The 13,831-nt window shown below is 58.2% G+C and overlaps 1 protein-coding gene across 1 annotated transcript in view; it reads left to right on the top strand.

Annotated features, from left to right (window-relative positions):
* Positions 1-13,831, top strand: part of LOC147091393 (alpha-2-macroglobulin-like) — a 1,124,424-nt gene that overhangs the window by 573,170 nt on the left and 537,423 nt on the right. The gene's annotated exons all lie outside the window — the stretch shown is intronic.

Here is a 13,831-nt window from a genome sequence, read left to right on the forward strand (position 1 = left end):
TTTGGGACTCCTCACCCCCCAAACTGTGGGAATCCTCACCCCCCAAACAGTGGGACTCCTCACCCCACAAACTGTGGGACTCCTCACCCCACAAACTGTGAGTCTCCTCGCACCCAAACTGTGGGACTCCTCACCCCCCAAACTGTGGGACTTCTCACCCCCGAAATTGTGGGACTCCTCACCCCGCAAACTGTGAGACACCCCACCAACTAACTGTGGGAATCCTCACCCCCAAACTGTGGGACTCCTCACCCCCGAAACTGTGGGACTCCTCACCCCCCAATCTGTGTGACTCCCCACACCTCAAATGTGAAGACTCCCCACCTCCCAAACTGTGGAACTCCTCACCCCCCACACTGTGGGACTGCTCACCCCCCAAACTGTGAGACTCCTCACCCCCCAAACTGTGGGACTCCTCACCCCCAAAACTATGGGACTCCTCACCCCACAAACTGTGGGACTGCTCACCCCCCAAACTGTGAGACTCCTCACCCCCCAAACTGTGGGACTCCTCACCCCCCAAACTGTGAGACTCCCCACCCGCTAACTGTGGGACTCCTCAACCCCGAAACTGTGGGACTCCCCACCCACTAACTGTGGGACTCCTCACCCCCAAATTGTGGGACTCCTCACCCCCGAAACTGTGGGACTCCTCACCCCCAAACTGTGGGACTCCTCACCCCCAAACTGTGGGACTCCTCACCCCCAAACTGTGGGAATCCCCACCCCCGAAACTGTGGGACTCCTCACCCCCAAACTGTGGGACTCCACACCCCAAAACTGTGGGACTCCTCACCTCCCCCACACTGTGGTACTCCTCACCCCCAAAACTGTGAGACTCCTCCCCCCCCAAACTGTGGGACTCCTCACCCCGCAAACTGTGAGACTCCTCACCCCCCAAACTGTGAGACTCCCCACCCACTAACTGTGGGACTCCTCACCCCCCAAACTGTGGGACTCCTCACCCTCTAAACTGTGGGACTCCACACCCCCCAGACTGTGGGACTCCTCACCCCCCAATCTGTGGGACACCTCACCCCCCAAACTGTGGGACTCCTCACCCCCAAAACTGTAGGACTCCTCACCCCCCAAACTGTGGGACTCCTCACCTCCCAAACTGTGGGACTCCTCACTTCCCAAACTGTGCGACTCCTCAGCGCCCTAAACGGTGGGACCTCTCACCCCCAAACTGTGAGATTCCACCCCCCCAAACTTTGGGACTCCTCACCCGCTGAACTGTGGGCTCCTCACCCCCAAAAATGTAGGAATCCTCACCCACCAAATTGTGAGGACTCCTCACCCCCCAAACTGTGAGACTCCTCACCCCCTGAACTGTGGGCTCCTCACCCCCAAAACTGTAGGAATCCTCACCCCCCAAACTGCGGGACTCCTCACCCCCCAAACTGTGAGACTCCTCACCCACCAAACTGTGGGACTCCTCACCCCACCAAACTGTGAGACTCCTCACCCCCTGAACTGTGGGCTCCTCACCCCCCAATCTGTGGGACTCCTCACTCCCCAAACTTTGGGACTCCTCACCCCCGAAACTGTGGGAATCCTCACCCCCCAAACTGTGGGGACTCCTCATCCAAAGCTGTGGGACTCCTCACCCCCAAACTGTGAGACTCCTCATCCCCCCAACTGTGAGATTTCTCACTCCACCAAACTGTGGGACTCCTCAAACTCCAAATTGTGTCACTCCTCACCCCCAAAACTGTGAGACTCCTCACCCCCCAAACTGTTGGACACTTCACCTCCCAAACTGTGGGATGGCTCACCCCCCAAACTGTGGGAATCCTCACCCCCTAAACTGTGAGACTCCTCACTCCCAAACCGTGGGAATCCTCACCTCCCAAACTGGGATTCCTCACTTACCAAACTGTGGGACTCTTCACCCCCGAAATTGTGAGAATCCTCACCCCGCAAACTGTGAGACTCGACACCCCACAAACTGTGGGACTCCTCACCCCCAAACTTTGTAACTTGTCGCATCCCAAACTGTGAGACTCCTCACCCCCAAACTGTGGGACTCCTCACCCTCAAACTATGGGACTCCGCACTCCCCAAACTTTGTGACTCCTCACCCCCCAATCAGTGGGACTCCTTACCCCACACACTGTGGGACTCCTCACCCAACAAACTGTGGGGCTCCTCACCCCCCAAACTGTGGGACTCCTCACCCCTAAAGCTGTGGGACTCCTCACTACCAAATTTTGGGACTCCTCACGCCGCAAACTGTGAGGCTCCTCACCTCCCAACTGTGGGACTCCTAACCCCCCCAAACTGTGGAACTCCTCACCCCCCAAACTATGAGACACCTCACACCTCAAACTGTGGGACGCCTCACCCCCCCAAACTGTGGGGCGCCTCACCCCCCCAAAATGTGGGACTCCTCACCCCCCAAACTAAGAGACTCCTCACTCCCCAAACTGTGAGACTCCTCACCCCCCAAATTGTGAGACTCCTCACCCACCCCCAAACTTTTGGGACTCCTCACCCCCCAAACTGTGGGAATCCTCACCCCCCAAACAGTGGGACTCCTCACCCCACAAACTGTGGGACTCCTCACCCCACAAACTGTGAGTCTCCTCGCACCCAAACTGTGGGACTCCTCACCCCCCAAACTGTGGGACTTCTCACCCCCGAAATTGTGGGACTCCTCACCCCGCAAACTGTGAGACACCCCACCAACTAACTGTGGGAATCCTCACCCCCAAACTGTGGGACTCCTCACCCCCAAACTGTGGGACTCCTCACCCCCGAAACTGTGGGACTCCTCACCCCCCAATCTGTGTGACTCCCCACACCTCAAATGTGAAGACTCCCCACCTCCCAAACTGTGGAACTCCTCACCCCCCACACTGTGGGACTGCTCACCCCCCAAACTGTGAGACTCCTCACCCCCCAAACTGTGGGACTCCTCACCCCCAAAACTATGGGACTCCTCACCCCACAAACTGTGGGACTCCTCACCCCCAAAACTATGGGACTCCTCACCCCCTAAACTGTGGGACTGCTCACCCCCAAAACTATGGGACTCCTCACCCCCTAAACTGTGGGACTCCTCACCCCCAAAACTATGGGACTCCTCACCCCACAAACTGTGGGACTCCTCAACCCCGAAACTGTGGGACTCCTCACCCACAAACTGTGAGACTCCTCACCCCCAAACTGTGGGACTCCTCACCCCCCAAACTGTGGGACTCCTCACCCCCAAACTGTGGGACTCCTCACCCCCGAAACTGTGGGACTCCTCACCCCCAAACTGTGGGACTCCTCACCCCCGAAACTGTGAGACTCCTCACCCCCCAAACTGTGGGACTCCTCACCCCCCAAACTGTGGGACTCCTCACCCCCAAACTGTGGGACTCCTCACCCCCAAATTGTGGGACTCCTCACCCCCGAAACTGTGGGACTCCTCACCCCAAAACTGTGGGACTCCTCACCTCCCCCACACTGTGGTACTCCTCACCCCCAAAACTGTGAGACTCCTCCCCCCCCAAACTGTGGGACTCCTCACCCCGCAAACTGTGAGACTCCCCACCCACTAACTGTGGGACTCCTCACCCCCAAAACTGTGGGACTCCTCACCCCCCAAACTGTGGGACTCCTCACCCCCAAAACTGTACGACTCCTCACCCACCAAACTGTGAGGACTCCTCACCGCCCAAACTGTGAGACTCCTCACCCCCCAAACTGTGGGACTCCTCACCCCCAAAACTGTAGGACTCCTCACCCCCCAAACTGTGGGACTCCTCACCTCCCAAACTGTGGGACTCCTCACTTCCCAAACTGTGCGACTCCTCAGCGCCCTAAACGGTGGGACCTCTCACCCCCAAACTGTGAGATTCCCCCCCCCAAACTTTGGGACTCCTCACCCGCTGAACTGTGGGCTCCTCACCCCCAAAAATGTAGGACTCCTCACCCACCAAACTGTGAGACTCCTCACCCCCCAAACTGTGAGGACTCCTCACCCCCCAAACTGTGAGACTCCTCACCCCCCAATCTGTGGGACTCCTCAGCCCCCAAACTTTGGGACTCCTCACCCCCTGAACTGTGGGCTCCTCACCCCCAAAACTGCAGGAATCCTCACCCCCCAAACTGCGGGACTCCTCACCCCCCAAACTGTGAGACTCCTCACCCACCAAACTGTGGGACTCCTCACCCCACCAAACTGTGAGACTCCTCACCCCCTGAACTGTGGGCTCCTCACCCCCCAATCTGTGGGACTCCTCACTCCCCAAACTTTGGGACTCCTCACCCCCGAAACTGTGGGAATCCTCACCCCCCAAACTGTGGGGACTCCTCATCCAAAGCTGTGGGACTCCTCACCCCCAAACTGTGAGACTCCTCATCCCCCCAACTGTGAGACTCCTCACTCCACCAAACTGTGGGACTCCTCAAACTCCAAATTGTGTCACTCCTCACCCCCAAAACTGTGAGACTCCTCACCCCCCAAACTGTTGGACACTTCACCTCCCAAACTGTGGGATGGCTCACCCCCCAAACTGTGGGAATCCTCACCCCCTAAACTGTGAGACTCCTCACTCCCAAACCGTGGGAATCCTCACCTCCCAAACTGGGATTCCTCACTTACCAAACTGTGGGACTCTTCACCCCCGAAATTGTGAGAATCCTCACCCCGCAAACTGTGAGACTCGACACCCCACAAACTGTGGGACTCCTCACCCCCAAACTTTGGAACTTGTCGCATCCCAAACTGTGAGACTCCTCACCCCCAAACTGTGGGACTCCTCACCCTCAAACTATGGGACTCCGCACTCCCCAAACTTTGTGACTCCTCACCCCCCAATCAGTGGGACTCCTTACCCCACACACTGTGGGACTCCTCACCCAACAAACTGTGGGGCTCCTCACCCCCCAAACTGTGGGACTCCTCACCCCTAAAACTGTGGGACTCCTCACTACCAAATTTTGGGACTCCTCACGCCGCAAACTGTGAGGCTCCTCACCTCCCAACTGTGGGACTCCTAACCCCCCCAAACTGTGGAACTCCTCACCCCCCAAACTATGAGACACCTCACACCTCAAACTGTGGGACGCCTCACCCCCCCAAACTGTGGGGCGCCTCACCCCCCCAAAATGTGGGACTCCTCACCCCCCAAACTAAGAGACTCCTCACTCCCCAAACTGTGAGACTCCTCACCCCACAAATTGTGAGAATCCTCACCCACCCCCAAACTGTGGGGACTCCTCACCCCCCAAACTGTGGGAATCCTCACCCCCCAAACAGTGGGACTCCTCATCCCACAAACTGTGGGACTCCTCACCCCACAAACTGTGAGTCTCCTCGCACCCAAACTGTGGGACTCCTCACCCCCCAAACTGTGGGACTTCTCACCCCCGAAATTGTGGGACTCCTCACCCCGCAAACTGTGAGACTCCCCACCCACTAACTGTGGGAATCCTCACCCCCAAACTGTGGGACTCCACACCCCCAAAACAGTAGGACTCCTCACCCCCCAAACTGTGGGACTCCTCACCTCCCAAACTGTGGGACTCCTCACTTCCCAAATTGTGGGACTCCTCAGCGCCCTAAACGGTGGGACCTCTCACCCCCAAACTGTGAGATTCCACCCCCCCCCAAACTTTGGGACTCCTCACCCGCTGAACTGTGGGCTCCTCACCCCCAAAAATGTAGGACTCCTCACCCACCAAACTGTGAGGACTCCTCATCCCCCAAACTGTGAGACTCCTCACCCCCCAATCTGTGGGACTCCTCAGCCCCCAAACTTTGGGACTCCTCACCCCCTGAACTGTGGGCTCCTCACCCCCAAAACTGTAGGAATCCTCACCCCCCAAACTGCGGGACTCCTCACCCCCCAAACTGTGAGACTCCTCACCCACCAAACTGTGGGACTCCTCACCCCACCAAACTGTGAGACTCCTCACCCCCTGAACTGTGGGCTCCTCACCCCCCAATCTGTGGGACTCCTCACTCCCCAAACTTTGGGACTCCTCACCCCCGAAACTGTGGGAATCCTCACCCCCCAAACTGTGGGGACTCCTCATCCAAAGCTGTGGGACTCCTCACCCCCAAACTGTGAGACTCCTCATCCCCCCAACTGTGAGACTCCTCACTCCACCAAACTGTGGGACTCCTCAAACTCCAAATTGTGTCACTCCTCACCCCCAAAACTGTGAGACTCCTCACCCCCCAAACTGTTGGACACTTCACCTCCCAAACTGTGGGATGGCTCACCCCCCAAACTGTGGGAATCCTCACCCCCTAAACTGTGAGACTCCTCACTCCCAAACTGTGGGAATCCTCACCTCCCAAACTGGGATTCCTCACTTACCAAACTGTGGGACTCTTCACCCCCGAAATTGTGAGAATCCTCACCCCGCAAACTGTGAGACTCGACACCCCACAAACTGTGGGACTCCTCACCCCCAAACTTTGGAACTTGTCGCATCCCAAACTGTGAGACTCCTCACCCCCAAACTGTGGGACTCCTCACCCTCAAACTATGGGACTCCGCACTCCCCAAACTTTGTGACTCCTCACCCCCCAATCAGTGGGACTCCTTACCCCACACACTGTGGGACTCCTCACCCAACAAACTGTGGGGCTCCTCACCCCCCAAACTGTGGGACTCCTCACCCCTAAAACTGTGGGACTCCTCCCTACCAAATTTTGGGACTCCTCACCCCGCAAACTGTGAGGCTCCTCACCTCCCAACTGTGGGACTCCTAACCCCCCCAAACTGTGGAACTCCTCACCCCCCAAACTATGAGACACCTCACACCTCAAACTGTGGGACGCCTCACCCCCCCAAACTGTGGGGCGCCTCACCCCCCCAAAATGTGGGACTCCTCACCCCCCAAACTAAGAGACTCCTCACTCCCCAAACTGTGAGACTCCTCACCCCCCAAATTCTGAGACTCCTCACCCACCCCCAAACTGTGGGGACTCCTCACCCCCCAAACTGTGGGAATCCTCACCCCCCAAACAGTGGGACTCCTCACCCCACAAACTGTGGGACTCCTCACCCCACAAACTGTGAGTCTCCTCGCACCCAAACTGTGGGACTCCTCACCCCCCAAACTGTGGGACTTCTCACCCCCGAAATTGTGGGACTCCTCACCCTGCAAACTGTGAGACTCCCCACCCACTAACTGTGGGAATCCTCACCCCCAAACTGTGGGACTCCTCACCCCCGAAACAGTGGGACTCCTCACCCCCCAATCTGTGTGACTCCCCACACCTCAAATGTGAAGACTCCCCACCTCCCAAACTGTGGAACTCCTCACCCCCCACACTGTGGGACTGCTCACCCCCCAAACTGTGAGACTCCTCACCCCCCAAACTGTGGGACTCCTCACCCCCCAAACTGTGAGACTCCCCACCCGCTAACTCTGGGATTCCTCAACCCCGAAACTGTGGGACTCCTCACCCACAAACTGTGAGACTCCCCACCCGCTAACTCTGGGATTCCTCAACCCCGAAACTGTGGGACTCCTCACCCACAAACTGTGAGACTCCCCACCCGCTAACTGTGGGACTCCTCACCCCCAAACTGTGGGAATCCTCACCCCCGAAACTGTGGGACTCCTCACCCCCAAACTGTGGGACTCCTCACCCCCAAACTGTGGGACTCCACACCCCAAAACTGTGGGACAACTCACCTCCCCCACACTGTGGTACTCCTCACCCCCCAAACTGTGGGACTCCTCACCCTCTAAACTGTGGGACTCCTCATCCCCAAACTGTGAGACTCCTCACCCCCAAAACTGTAGGACTCCTCACCCCCAAAACTGTAGGACTCCTCACCCCCCAAACTGTGGGACTCCTCACCCCCAAAACTGTAGGACTCCTCACCCACCAAACTGTGAGGACTCCTCACCGCCCAAACTGTGAGACTCCTCACCCCCCAATCTGTGGGACACCTCAACCCCCAAACTTTGTGACTCCTCACCCTCTGAACTGTGGGCTCCTCACCCCCAAAACAGTAGGACTCCTCACCCCCCAAACTGTGGGACTCCTCACCTCCCAAACTGTGGGACTCCTCACTTCCCAAATTGTGGGACTCCTCAGCGCCCTAAACGGTGGGACCTCTCACCCCCAAACTGTGAGATTCCACCCCCCCCCAAACTTTGGGACTCCTCACCCGCTGAACTGTGGGCTCCTCACCCCCAAAAATGTAGGACTCCTCACCCACCAAACTGTGAGGACTCCTCATCCCCCAAACTGTGAGACTCCTCACCCCCCAATCTGTGGGACTCCTCAGCCCCCAAACTTTGGGACTCCTCACCCCCTGAACTGTGGGCTCCTCACCCCCAAAACTGTAGGAATCCTCACCCCCCAAACTGCGGGACTCCTCACCCCCCAAACTGTGAGACTCCTCACCCACCAAACTGTGGGACTCCTCACCCCACCAAACTGTGAGACTCCTCACCCCCTGAACTGTGGGCTCCTCACCCCCCAATCTGTGGGACTCCTCACTCCCCAAACTTTGGGACTCCTCACCCCCGAAACTGTGGGAATCCTCACCCCCCAAACTGTGGGGACTCCTCATCCAAAGCTGTGGGACTCCTCACCCCCAAACTGTGAGACTCCTCATCCCCCCAACTGTGAGACTCCTCACTCCACCAAACTGTGGGACTCCTCAAACTCCAAATTGTGTCACTCCTCACCCCCAAAACTGTGAGACTCCTCACCCCCCAAACTGTTGGACACTTCACCTCCCAAACTGTGGGATGGCTCACCCCCCAAACTGTGGGAATCCTCACCCCCTAAACTGTGAGACTCCTCACTCCCAAACTGTGGGAATCCTCACCTCCCAAACTGGGATTCCTCACTTACCAAACTGTGGGACTCTTCACCCCCGAAATTGTGAGAATCCTCACCCCGCAAACTGTGAGACTCGACACCCCACAAACTGTGGGGCTCCTCACCCCCAAACTGTGGAACTTGTCGCATCCCAAACTGTGAGACTCCTCACCCCCAAACTGTGGGACTCCTCACCCTCAAACTATGGGACTCCGCACTCCCCAAACTTTGTGACTCCTCACCCCCCAATCAGTGGGACTCCTTACCCCACACACTGTGGGACTCCTCACCCAACAAACTGTGGGGCTCCTCACCCCCCAAACTGTGGGACTCCTCACCCCTAAAACTGTGGGACTCCTCCCTACCAAATTTTGGGACTCCTCACCCCGCAAACTGTGAGGCTCCTCACCTCCCAACTGTGGGACTCCTAACCCCCCCAAACTGTGGAACTCCTCACCCCCCAAACTATGAGACACCTCACACCTCAAACTGTGGGACGCCTCACCCCCCCAAACTGTGGGGCGCCTCACCCCCCCAAAATGTGGGACTCCTCACCCCCCAAACTAAGAGACTCCTCACTCCCCAAACTGTGAGACTCCTCACCCCCCAAATTCTGAGACTCCTCACCCACCCCCAAACTGTGGGGACTCCTCACCCCCCAAACTGTGGGAATCCTCACCCCCCAAACAGTGGGACTCCTCACCCCACAAACTGTGGGACTCCTCACCCCACAAACTGTGAGTCTCCTCGCACCCAAACTGTGGGACTCCTCACCCCCCAAACTGTGGGACTTCTCACCCCCGAAATTGTGGGACTCCTCACCCTGCAAACTGTGAGACTCCCCACCCACTAACTGTGGGAATCCTCACCCCCAAACTGTGGGACTCCTCACCCCCGAAACAGTGGGACTCCTCACCCCCCAATCTGTGTGACTCCCCACACCTCAAATGTGAAGACTCCCCACCTCCCAAACTGTGGAACTCCTCACCCCCCACACTGTGGGACTGCTCACCCCCCAAACTGTGAGACTCCTCACCCCCCAAACTGTGGGACTGCTCACCCCCCAAACTGTGAGACTCCTCACCCCCCACACTGTGGGACTGCTCACCCCCCAAACTGTGAGACTCCTCACCCCCCAAACTGTGGGACTCCTCACCCCCAAAACTATGGGACTCCTCACCCCACAAACTGTGGGACGGCTCACCCCGCAAACTGTGAGACTCCTCACCCCCCAAACTGTGGGACTCCTCACCCCCCAAACTGTGAGACTCCCCACCCGCTAACTGTGGGACTCCTCAACCCCGAAACTGTGGGACTCCTCACCCACAAACTGTGAGACTCCCCACCCACTAACTGTGGGACTCCTCACCCCCAAATTGTGGGACTCCTCACCCCCGAAACTGTGGGACTCCTCACCCCCAAACTGTGGGACTCCTCACCCCGCAAACTGTGAGACTCCCCACCCGCTAACTGTGGGACTCCTCACCCCCAAACTGTGGGAATCCTCACCCCCGAAACTGTGGGACTCCTCACCCCCAAACTGTGGAACTCCTCACCCCCAAACTGTGGGACTCCTCACCTCCCCCACACTGTGGTACTCCTCACCCCCCAAACTCTGGGACTCCTCACCCCGCAAACTGTGAGACTCCTCACCCCCCAAACTGTGAGACTCCCCACCCACTAAACTGTGGGACTCCTCACCCCCCAGACTGTGGGACTCCTCACCCCCCAAACTGTGGGACTCCTCACCCTCTAAACTGTGGGACTCCACACCCCCCAGACTGTGGGACTCCTCACCCCCCAAACTGTGGGACTCCTCACCCCCAAAACTATGGGACTCCTCACCCCACAAACTGTGGGACTGCTCACCCCCCAAACTGTGAGACTCCTCACCCCCCAAACTGTGGGACTCCTCATCCCCAAACTGTGAGACTCCCCACCCGCTAACTGTGGGACTCCTCAACCCCGAAACTGTGGGACTCCTCACCCACAAACTGTGAGGCTCCCCACCCACTAACTGTGGGACTCCTCACCCCCAAATTGTGGGACTCCTCACCCCCGAAACTGTGGGCTCCTCACCCTGCAAACTGTGAGACTCCCCACCCGCTAACTGTGGGACTCCTCACCCCCAAACTGTGGGAATCCTCACCCCCGAAACTGTGGGACTCCTCACCCCCAAACTGTGGGCTCCTCACCCCCAAAACTGTGAGACTCCTCACCCCCCAAACTGTGGGACTCCTCACCCCGCAAACTGTGAGACTCCCCACCCACTAACTGTGGGACTCCTCACCCACCAAACTGTGGGACTCCTCACCCTCTAAACTGTGGCACTCCACACCCCCCAGACTGTGGGACTCCTCACCCCCCAAACTGTGGGACTCCTCACCCCCCAAACTGTGGGACTCCTCACCACCCAAACTGTGAGATTCCTCACCCCCCAAACTGTGGGACACCTCACTCCCCCAAACTGGGACTCCTCACCACCTAAACAGTGGGTCTCCTCACCCAGCAAACCGTGGGACTCCTCACCCCACAAACTGTGGGACCCCTCACCACCCAAACTGTGGGATTCCTCACCCCTCAAACTGTGGGACTGCTCACCCCACAAACTGTGGGACTCCTCACCTCCCCCACACTGTGGGACTCCTCATCCCCAAAACTGTGAGACTCCTCACCCCCCAAACTGTGGGACTGCTCACCCCCCAAACTGTGGGACTCCTCACCCTCTAAACTTTGGGACTCCTCACCCCGCAAACTGTGAGATTCCTCACCCACCAAACTGTGGGACTCCTCACTCCCCCAAACTGGGACTCCTCACCACCTAAACTGTGGTTCACCTCACCCCCCAAACCGTGGGGCTCCTCACCCCACAAACTGTGGAGACTCCTCACCACCCCAAACTGTGGGAGTCCTCACCCCCAAACTGTGGGGACACCTCAACCCCACACTGTGGGACTCCTCACCCCACAAATTGCGAGACTCCTCACCCCTCAAATTGTGGGACTCCTCACCCCCCAAACTGTGAGACTCCTCACCCCCAAACTGTGGGGACTCCTCACCCCCCAAACTGTGAGACTCCTCACCCCACAAATTGTGGGACTCCTCACCCCCCAAACTGTGAGACTCCTCACCCACTAACTGTGGGACTCCTCACCCCCAAATTGTGGGACTCCTCACCCCCGAAATTGTGGGATTCCTCACCCCCAAACTGTGGGACTCCTCACCCCGCAAACTGTGAGACTCCCCACCCGCTAACTGTGGGACACCTCACCCCCAAACTGTGGGACTCCACACCCCAAAACTGTGGGACTCCTCACCTCCCCCACACTGTGGTACTCCTCACACCCAAAACTGTGAGACTCCTCACCCCCCAAACTGTGGGACTCCTCACCCTCTAAACTTTGGGACTCCACACCCCCCAGACTGTGGGACTCCTCACCCCCCAAACTGTGGGACTCCTCACCCCCAAAACTATGGGACTCCTCACCCCACAAACTGTGGGACTGCTCACCCCCCAAACTGTGAGACTCCTCACCCCCCAAACTGTGGGACTCCTCACCCCCCAAACTGTGAGACTCCCCACCCGCTAACTGTGGGACTCCTCAACCCCGAAACTGTGGGACTCCTCACCCCCAAACTGTGGGACTCCTCACCCTGCAAACTGTGAGACTCCCCACCCGCTAACTGTGGGACTCCTCACCCCCAAACTGTGGGAATCCTCACCCCCGAATCTGTGGGACTCATCACCCCCAAACTGTGGGACTCCTCACCCCCAAACTGTGGGACTCCACACCACAAAGCTGTGGGACTCCTCACCTCCCCCACACTGTGGTACTCCTCACCCCGCAAACTGTGAGACTCCCCACCCACTAACTGTGGGACGCCTCAACCCACAAACTGTGGAACTCCTCACCCTCTAAACTGTGGGACACCACACCCCCCAGACTGTGGGACTCCTCACCCCCCAAACTGTGGGATTCCTCACCCCCCAAGCTGTGGGACTCCTCACCCCCCAAACTGTGAGATTCCTCACCCCCCAAACTGTGGGACACCTCACTCCCCCAAACTGGGACTCCTCACCACATAAACTGTGGGTCTCCTCACCCCGCAAACCGTGGACTCCTCACCCCACAAACTGTGGGACCCCTCACCACCCAAACTGTGGGATTCCTCACCCCTCAAACTGTGGGACTGCTCACCCCACAAACGGTGGGACTCCTCAACTCCCCCACACTGTGGGACTCCTCATCCCCAAAACTGTGAGACTCCTCACCCCCCACACTGTGGGACTCCTCACCCCCCAAACTGTGGGACTCCTCACCCTCTAATCTTTGGGACTCCTCACCCCGCAAACTGTGAGATTCCTCACCCACCAAACTGTGGGACTCCTCACTCCCCCAAACTGGGACTCCTCACCACCTAAACTGTGGTTCACCTCACCCCCCAAACCGTGGGGCTCCTCACCCCACAAACTGTGGAGACTCCTCACCACCCCAAACTGTGGGACTCCTCATCCCCCAAATTGCGAGATTCCTCACCCCTCAAACTGTGGGACTCCTCACCCCCCAAACTGTGAGACTCCTCACCCCCAAACTGTGGGGACTCCTCACCCCCAAAACTGTGAGACTCCTCACCCCTCAAATTGTGGGACTCGTCACCCCCCAAACTGTGAGACTCCTCACCCACTAACTGTGGGACTCCTCACCCCCAAATTGTAGGACTCCTCACCCCCGAAACTGTGGGACTCCTCACCCCCAAACTGTGGGACTCCTCACCCCGCAAACTGTGAGACTCCCCACCCGCTAACTGTGGGACTCCTCACCCCCGAAACTGTGGGACCCTTCACCCCCAAACTGTGGGACTCCTCACCCCCAAACTGTGGGACTCCACACCCCAAAACTGTGGGACTCCTCACCTCCCCCACACTGTGGTACTCCTCACCCCCAAAACTGTGAGACTCCTCACCCCTCAAACTGTGAGACTCCCCACCCACTAACTGTGGGACTCCTCACCCCCCAAACTGTGGGACTCCTCACC

This window comes from Somniosus microcephalus, unplaced genomic scaffold, assembly GCF_052327205.1.
Source record: "Somniosus microcephalus isolate GS21.2 unplaced genomic scaffold, FLI_Smic_1.0 unresolved_chr3, whole genome shotgun sequence".
Classification (NCBI taxonomy): domain Eukaryota; kingdom Metazoa; phylum Chordata; class Chondrichthyes; order Squaliformes; family Somniosidae; genus Somniosus; species Somniosus microcephalus.